The sequence below is a fragment of the Etheostoma cragini genome, chromosome 19 (genome assembly GCF_013103735.1).
Source record: "Etheostoma cragini isolate CJK2018 chromosome 19, CSU_Ecrag_1.0, whole genome shotgun sequence".
In the NCBI taxonomy this organism is placed as follows: Eukaryota; Metazoa; Chordata; class Actinopteri; order Perciformes; family Percidae; genus Etheostoma; species Etheostoma cragini.
Genome location: NC_048425.1, coordinates 13,553,110 through 13,563,009, shown reverse-complemented (window position 1 = coordinate 13,563,009; position 9,900 = coordinate 13,553,110). Strand labels below are relative to the sequence as shown.

General features: G+C 41.9%; 1 protein-coding gene across 1 annotated transcript in view; it reads left to right on the top strand.

Moving 5' to 3' along the window:
• Positions 1-9,900, top strand: part of LOC117962194 (adhesion G protein-coupled receptor L3-like) — a 229,202-nt gene that overhangs the window by 27,055 nt on the left and 192,247 nt on the right. Inside the window, exon 2 of the mRNA XM_034901333.1 lies at positions 1,494-1,579. The gene's annotated coding sequence lies outside the window, so the exon portion shown is untranslated. The remainder of the gene's footprint in view (positions 1-1,493; positions 1,580-9,900) is intronic.

Genomic DNA, 9,900 nt, shown 5'->3' with positions numbered 1-9,900 from the left:
ATATATATATATATATATATATATATATATATATATATATATATACAGTACATACATATGTATATATGCATGCACTGTATGTATTTGTATATATCCATATGTATATATATGTTTATGTGTGTAGATATGTATATATAAATGTATGTGTATATACACTGTATGTATGTGTATATGTACGTGTGCTGTATATACATGTATCTATGTATATACATGAATGTACAGTATATGCATGCATATGTATGAATATATGCACTGTATATATGTACTTTTGTATATACTGTGTATATATATGTATATGTGTGTGTGTGTGCGCATATATGTACTGTATATGTGTGTGTATTTGTATATGTGCCAGTGCTTTTAAAAGATATGTTGAAATGTAACAGACAACCCAAATAGTTTGGAGTAAAATATTTTTAAAGAAGTTCTGTCCTACCCAATATCTACTTAATTAGCATAGTGCACACAGTACAAAAAGTACACGCAGTACTACTGATTCATTCTTTTTCATTTTGGCCCTTTATTAATGACCCTAAAGCCTCAATTACAAAAGCTTCGGAGCTCATCAATTGTATGATTGTAGGTGAGGTTTAATTAGAAAACATGTAAAGATAGTTTCCATCAGTAATGAAGGAGAGAAAGGTGACATAGTTTTTCTTCATCTCTGAAGGTGAAGACAAAACGTGCTTTTCAATTTCACTGAATACAATTTGAATTTACCTCTGTGAAACCGTTTATGTAGCTCATTAATTCAGCCGTAATTAAAATTAACCCACTCACCTGTGCAGCAAAGGTTTCTATTGAATATGATGAGTGAGAAATGTAACGAGTAGAACGATGCGAAGGCCGAACGAGAGAAAGTGGCACATGCAAAAGATGGATTGAGACAAAGGCTAAGAGGCAGAGCAGGAGAGCAAAATGTGTGCAAGGGACAACGAGGCGGTGCAAAAGGTGAGTGGGGGAGGCAGTCATCAAAATGCTAATGTTGTATGGGATATTTACTGCAGAGTGTTAATGCAGTTTAAAACAGGCTCTTTGTCCTGCAGCCCATCACCAAGCCCATGTTGGGCCCTAATAAATCAGCCATTAAAAGCTGATGTGACCTGAATAGCACTTCAAACAGCAGCAATTCAGCTCTATCACCACTGTGGGAACCAGACAACAGCTGAAAAATTTATGAAGATGCCACTTCATAATGGACGACCCAGAAGAGACCACAATACAGAGTTTGTGCGTGATGCGACTGTGACAAACATTACAATTCTGGATTTTTTTTTTTTTGGGGGACTTTGTCAAAGTAAATCTACATCATGGATGTGGCCTATTAAAAGTGACTTAAAGTCAAGTTGGCAGACGTTAAAAGTTCCTTCTGCTACGCTGTTTAATTAATTCCCCTGTCACCTATTTTGAAAGATTAAGTGTTGCCATGTTTTACTGAGACTATCGTGCTCTGTCTCCTAACCTGCTTCCCCTCTCTCTCTGTTTCCTTCCAGGACAGAACATGGTTTTACTATCTGGAATGTGATACACAGGATTTGTGAGGAGAACACTCAAGAATCACACTCCGTCCCACAGCAAGGTAGTGTACAGCTTCATCCCCATTTCTGACATCATCAATACCGACCTGAAAATGTCTCATTACACACAGCACAGTAATAAAGAGCATTCATGTGGGCCAATTGGGCTTTCTCTTGGTGTGCAATAGGATGTCATGAAAATGATCCGTGATAGGTGCTCATCTTCATATGCAAATTGGGTGGCAGCACTGGTAAGCCTTTAATTTCTGCCGTCAGTGACAAGGAGAGCTTTTTTGGTCGGTAACCATACGTATCTACTGAGCATGTTTGGATTTCATTCCCTGATGCAAATGATGTTTTCAGTGTAATCATGCAAAAGCGCAGCTGGCTTTCATTTCTCTACCCCTTGAGTCTCTTGAGTGCCCCCCCCCGCCCCATCCATCCCGTAACGATTAAAACCTTCACGCGCCGAGCTTTTACTTCTCTCCCTGTCTGTTGCTCATTGTTTTCTGTTGTCTTCAACAAACCTGTTTGCTCTCTTTCTCTGCTTATCTTCTTTCCTAGTCCTTGCTCACTTGTCATGCCAGCTGAAGCCGTCCTCCCCCTCCTCTTATCCCGTTGACCCACACACACACACACACACACACACACACAAACACAGTTTCCTCCACCTCCACCAGCCCTCCCCATACTGAATGGAGCCACTAGCCTCTGTGCCTCCTGTGGTGAGTCTGGATTGAATTCAATTAGGGAGATTGTTTGCCCTCCAGAGTTTACTGGTGGGCTCCGTGTATGATAGGTTTGCCTTCCGCCGCCACCCTTCACACACACTCACACACACGCCCCTACACACACAAACATACCTTGATGCATCCATCTAACCAGTTTCCCCTTCATCTAACTCAACACAGCCACTCCTCCTTTCATAACAACTGACTTGCGGCAGGGCAGATATTTTTGTGCACACAATGTTTACATTGCTTTGCGAGCCCCTGTGGATGTTTTTCTACGACTTTGTATTCAACAAGATCAAGGCATAAACATGTGCACTGTGGGCGAATGTGTCATATCGCCTTTTTGATAAAGCATCAGAGGCTTATATTCTCTATATGATGGGATGGGAGATTTCTGAGGAGAATGATTGAGAACTACACACAGCTCAACTCAACTACACACGTATTCCAGGATAATCCCATATTTAAAATGAATTTCCCAGTTCGCTAACATATCTGGCACAAAAGAAAGGACAGTAAATGTTAGTGACACAGGAGTAATGGTCACATTAATTGCGAGGTGAAAATAGATTTGTGCTGTCATTTGAAGAACATTGAGAGCAGCAGGCGATAGTTACGTGTGGTGCTGGCTTGTGCTTTTTTAGATATGAAGTGTAAAGCTGGTACAGGGATAATAGCCTTGGTCTCTGTTCTGTGTAGAAACACTTCTCAGCGACTTGTCCTGCAACCCGCTGCTTTCCTCCAGATGTCACGCTGTGTGCCTGTGTACTGGTGCTTCTCAGAAATCAGATACTGTATTAGTGCTGAAAGATGTCAAATGAATTAAAAGCTGGGGATCGCTTTGATGATAAATATCCTAATACACCCTGATGTGGAATTACAACCTTCATATGATGGACCTTCTTTTGCCTAATTTGCGGTCACTTTGGATTAAGTCTAATCTACTTCAGGGGAAACCGGTTTTGGGCCAAGGAAGGCAAAAAATCCTGGATTTACAAGCATGATGTGATGTAATGATTGTGCAGATTACATGGTTAGGCAGCAAGAGAATTCTGGAATTAAGATATGAAGAATATTAAGGTCTATTTTGAATATTCAGAAACATGTTCAACCACCATTCTTTGCATAAGCAACATGGTTGCCCATAGTATAGACCATTGTAGTTAGTGTGACCATAATGGCCTGTGATGACATCAGCCGCCCCCCCAAGCTTTGGTTCTGTTATCTTAAAGCCCTGCAGTTTGTTTTCATAGTGTGATCCTGCCCGGACTTCTCCATATGATGCAAAACGGGTCATTTGAATGGAAAAGGAGTGAAATCCTTTTGTCCGATGTCAGCGGTTGTTTTGGATTTGAATCTCGGCCAGAGGTGGTTGACTTTTCACGTCTTTGTTGTTGTGTCTTGTTTCCCGGGCAACTGCTGTCAGCAGCAAAGCAGCTGGGCTCAAAGATACTGGACAGAGCATCGGAACCCTCTAAATGACCAACTTATTTCAAATGCACGCATTGATGTAGTACATAGCTGGTAATGGGAACTCAGTTGACCCTCCGTGCAATTTTCTGTTGTCTTGACAACTGCTGGAAATATATCTGCTCAGACACGTTCATGGTGATTTTGTCCCAACAGGCGGAGAGTTCATGTGAGAACACTCCTGCTGCTGCATTTAAATGTCACTTGGTCATCTCAACTTCATCTTCGTTCATCATCCATTCACCTATTTGATGTGCGGTTTGAAGTTTTGCATTAGAAACACTGAATGGAAACAGAAACCGGAGGACCTAACTTATCGTGTCGGGGCCTTAACTTAACTGTTGTCGCCGCATAACGTTCACTTGTTGTTGCCTAAACTTAACCATAATGTCCGCCGAAACGACCCTGTACCCGGCCCAAAGCCCCCTATTATCGGCTCACTCAACTATCAACAACCGATGATACTGCGGAGTTCTGTAGCCGGCTTCTGAGTTCTTCTGCTCCTCAAGTAGCCATGGATACCAAGACAAGTTTTCAAATTCAAATTTTGATAACGTCAAACCCGCTCCCTATTTCATCGCGGTATACGGTATTACCGTGACTTAGAGCTGGGCAACATATCGATATTATATCTATCGCGATATGAGACTAGATATTGTCTTAGATCTTTTTTAAAGGCTGCATTACAGTAAAGTGATGTCATTTTCTGAATTAACCAGACTGTTTTATTATTTACCTTTACCCACTTAGTCATTATATCCACATTATTGATGATTATTCATCAAAAATGTCATTGTGTAAATATTTTGTGAAGGCACCAATAGTCAACACTACAACGTTGTTGCAGTATCGACATCGAGGTATTTGGTGGTAAAAAAAAAGAAATTGATAATGATATTTGATTTTTTTCTATATCGCCCAGCGCTACTGTGACTAATTAAAAATGATGTGAGGCAGAAAGTGAATACCAACCACTAATACTGAAACACCTCTCCCTTCCTATTAAGGAGGAACCATAAATGCTGCCAAATTGCAGAAGCCCCCCCCCCCCCCCCCCCCCCCCCCCCCCAGTGTCACGTGATGACAACCACACATAAGCATTTGTAGGCATTAAATAAATTATATTTAAAAATTAATCCTTGTCATCTACATAAGTGCAATGCATTTTTTTATGACGTATTGAAACTGATACGTTGCTATTTATAAGACCCTGTGGTATACCGTACTACCGCCCAACCCTACTATCAACTGATTTTAACGATCCCCGTTCACGTGAACAGAAAATTGCATTGCCTGTGTGTTTTCACAGCAACCCTCAATAGAGATTTATCAACCAACTTGCAACAGTAAAAACTTATTACACACTATTACTATGGTTAAACGTTTCAATTAATCCACAGTTCACACACGAGTAGTAAGTTTTGATCCACAATACCTGTGTGTGTGTGTGGGTGTGTGTGTGTGTGTGTGGGTCTGGGTGTCTGTGTCTGTGTGTGTGTGTCTGTGGGTCTGTGTGTCTGTTCGTCAAGGATAGATTGGAGAAAGAAAAACTACAAGGTGTTACAGAATAATAATAATTCATTACATTTATATTTTGCTTCATCATAGACACCTAAAGTGCTTCAGTGGGGGGGAACTACTCTCTAACACCACCTGGGGGATGCATGGCAGCCTTACGCAACCAACACTCAAGGGGACATATTTTTGGTGGTGGGGAAAACCGGAGCATCCGGAGAAAACCCACAGGAGACCGGCCTGGGACAACCAGGGTTTTGAGCCCGGTACCTTCTAGCTGGGGGGGCTCTGTCCAAAGCTAAAAAAATCCATCTACCAGCACCCTTAAAAACTCACTAATAAATGTGATAGTTTGTTTGAGTATAAAATTGAGTAATTGAAAGGGGGTTCAATCAATCTATCAATCAATCCTTGATGCACAGATACACACATATGCACACACATGCACAAACCCCGATTATTATTGCCTGTCACAACCCACTTCCTCAGTGCCAGAGGGCTCTGCAGGTCTTGATTGGTAGAGTCCTTTGGATAATGGTTCGCCCCTCTAACTGTGACAGAGAGAACGGTATGTTTGGATGGAGCTATTTCGGTATGAGAGGGGTTACTGAGATGTTGGCCCAGGTGTCCTGTCATGTGACCGGCTGCTCTCCTGATACCTGCCCCGACAGTTTGGGTATCTTAATAAAACAACAGCCTCGACAGCGAACTCAGCAGTTCAGCGGCCTCTCACCATCATCTTCTGCCAAGCATTTCTCTCCTTCTCTTCCCACTTTCTCATTCTATCTATCCTCCCCGCCCCACCGTGACCATTTATGCTAATATAAACGAACAGGACGATCTGTTGATGGCGATTAGATTCAAGCGCGGCTTGCACCTCTGGGGCTGCGCTGATATCATCTGACATGACAGAAGAATCCAAAGCAGCAATGGTCCTAATTTGAAAGACACCAATGTTATTTGAGCTCCGAGGCATTGGGTTTGAGATATGGTAAGTGGATACCTAAGTCAGTATTCACAGGCACATGCTAATTTAGTTGAAGCTGTTCAAATGTATCCTGTCCAAAAGAGTTGGCCACCACCTTGAAGAGTTTCTCCTCTTTGGTTTTTGTAACACTGAGTCTCTCTTGAACTTCGGCTGCACCCTGTCCAAAGTTTCAGCTCCAGCAAGGTGTGCGACTCTAATCAGCTCTGTTTGATGTGCAGGCAGCAGGCTTTATAGAGGAGCCAAGATCTCTTAGGACATTAAGGGTAGAGGAGCGGGAGGAGAGGAAGAGATTACTGCTGGTCTTTTTATAGAGGATCACTCCATCTTGTCCTTTTTAGCTCAGTCATTACTTCTCGCTCCCCCCCCCCCCCCGGACAGTGATTCTCTCTTTCTGTCTCTCACCAAGACCAAAGTCACTTCCGTCACTTTTGCCGAGGAGCCTGTCTGGCTGTCAGTTAACCAAAATATGATTCCACAGCCGTCAGAAGGCGCTTGTGTGGTCAGAGCGACTCCACTTCTGGCAGGTATGGAAAGAAATCGGCCCAGGAGAGGAAACGGAGACAGATGAATAATGATTGCACATGCTTTCCTTTTGTTGGCAGCGGAGGCTGTGAAAGCCCATGGCGTGTCTTTTCTTCCTTTTATTCCACACATTCCCTCCAATTTCCTCCCTTTGGCTACTACCTGTGAAGTCAGACATCCCTTTGTGCCCGTCAAAAAATAACCGCCACTCTGCCACTCCGCGACTAGCTGTCAGGGGAGTTCACCCCCTGACAACCAGCGTACACGCTGAGGTAATCAGAAGTTGTCAAACGTTGAGTGTCCTCGGCTAGGACTGCGAGCGCGCTTTGTGTATGCCTCTCCAACGTCACAGCTTGGCCAATAGTGTAGGTGTACTAATGGCCTCTTTATCAACACGGATCATTAAATAATGCCCTACGGCTGCAAATTTGGCAGAGAAATTGTTGTTTAGCAGAGGAAAATGGAGACGCAGATAGATAATAGGTTCTTGGTGTCACTGCCAGCCTACTATCCAACCCAATCGTGTGATGGAGCTCTTTCATGACCTCTTATGATTATACATCATTTTCAAGTACATCGGCCGCTGTTCCTTTTACATATTCCCGTGTGGTTTATGAAAATTTCATTTGCATATTTGCTCTCCATATGCATGGCCTGCTCCTTAGCCCCTCTGAGGGGAAGCGCCTGTCTTGTAAAAACACAACCAGAGAAATTATTGATTTGCATCTGTTTATCCGAGATGATGCAGAGCACCTCCCTGCTGCCGGCCCCGCCGTCTGCGTGCCAGGATCTCAAAGGTGCCATCACACCCGGCTGTCCCCTTTTTACGGTGGCTCTAAACCGTGGACAGGGGCTGCAATCTGTTTCCGCCCTCCCTTGAATTTTATTTACAGCCCCAGCTTGGCAATAAAGCCCAAAATTTATGGCTTAGTTTTTAATTAGAAATAATGTCTTGTAGAGTTTAAGTGATGGATGGTTTAATCAATATATAGACCGTGGCTGGCCCTATGATGAACGTTGCTATTGACAGTGTGCAGAGTATCCTAACTTAACACTTCACGTCTTTTTAAGAAATATGTAGTGTTTTGTTTGGTGATGGAAGCTGCGCACTGCCCTTTCTGTGCTTCTCTTCATCGGTTCTCCTTCCATTTTACTGTCATTTGCTACTCTGTCAACACTTTTTTTTCCAAACGGGTAATGTTTTCCTCCAGGATTAATGGCCCTTCCCTGTCACACTGTATTTAGGCAATTATTTTACCTCGGTGAAACCCTATTGTGTTGTGTGCCCACATTTGCTTGGGTTTAAACCGAATAAGAGCTGAAGGGGGGTTCTGGTGAATGCAATCTGACAAACTGGGAGCAATGCAATCCCCAAATAGGAAGGAGATTTTGTTTTAATGGGTAAAGCAATTTCTTCCTTCCTATTTTTTCCTCGAGAAAAGTGAGCAGAACGGATTTTTCAAGTAGGATAATTAAATAGGAATCAAGTTTGCCGGCGCTGCGGATGATTGCGTAATATACACTGGGGATGAAATCATGGCACTCGTCAATTGAAGTTCAATTTTGTCACTCGTGGCTTATTGTGAAGTGCTCAAACAAGACTATGCTTGACTCGGTGTAGCTTTTCATTTACCAGACAAAACATCCAGCAGACATCGCAACAATTTTTACATCCTCTGTCGCAGCCTGAAAAATTTAATTTAGACGCCGACTTACTTCAAAACAGATTGGTTGTATGAAAGTAGGACTGTTGCTGGGCAGATTTTGTCATGTCTTAAATGAGCTGTAAGTTCACAAATCAGATGGCAATTTCTTTGATTTGTTGATTGAGCCTTTTAAAACGTCTGAAAAAGTAAAGATGTCCTACTGATTTCCTTGTAAGTACTTCTGAAGATTAAACAGGAAACATGACATTTATGCTAGATACCTGGCTTAACCCTTGTGTTGTACAAGTCTATTACAGAAAATAAGGTAAGGCCATTGATTTTCAGGTAGAAAAAATGTACTTGTACCATTTTTCTTCTTGTAAAAAATTGAAATGGGTCAATTTGACTCGATTACCATACAAGGGTTAAACTATTAGTCGATTATCAAAATGGTTGCGGAATGATTTTCTAATACTCGACTAATCTTTCAGCCCCAATTTCACATTTTAAAGTCCCAATGGGGAGTTTTCTTTTTACTTTGGTGAGTCCTAGTGATGGCCTCAAGTCGGGCTGGGGTAATACTATGGAGATTTTTTACCAAAAACCTCAATACCGCAACGATATTATAGTATTGACTATTGGTGCTTTCACTAAATATTTACACAATGAGCTTTTCTACAAATAATCATCAGCAATGTGGATATAATGACAAAGTGGGTTAAAGGCAAATAGTAGAACAGTTCCAACGGTCTGGTAAGATTAGAAAATGACATCAGATTACTGTAATGCAGCCTTTAAAACCAGGAAAAGACACTACTTAAGCCATATTATGATAGTACAATATCCAAAATCTAAGACAATATCTGGTCTCATATCACAATATTGATATAAAATCCATATATTGCCCAGCTCTAGTATCAAGAGAATGCACTAAGAATGAACTAACAATACATGCTTTCTAAAGCACACTGCATGGCAAAGGGTAATATTTTGTACAGGTTCAACGCAAAGTTAATAAAGTTAAAAATTACAAACTCCAGAATCAAAGACAGAAGGGGAATCACGTTTAGGTCAGGGAATTTTTCTGTGTGACCTTCACTTTCACAAATGAAGAGCTGAAACATGAGGCTGCTGCTCCCATACATACTGTACCACCCACCTTAAAGAGATTACTAATAGACAGGATAATCGTCTCCATATGTGCACACACACATGCAGACTAACACACACCAACTGGTATCACCTGTCCTCTGAGACCAACCATAATACATTGCTTTCTCATTGATTAGTGTTGCATTCACTGCCCAGGGCAGGTAAAGGCCTTAATCATGACTTTGTGCTTTGTTTCCATGGTCTCTGGAATAACCATGAATGACATGGATACCATGCTATGTAGCTTGTCTAATCCCTCTGGTCAATGGTTAATTGTTCTGCGGTGATTCAAAGCATCCGGGTTCTGTCGCAACTGACCGCACTCCTGTAGATCTTGACCTGGGTATGTTTTCTAC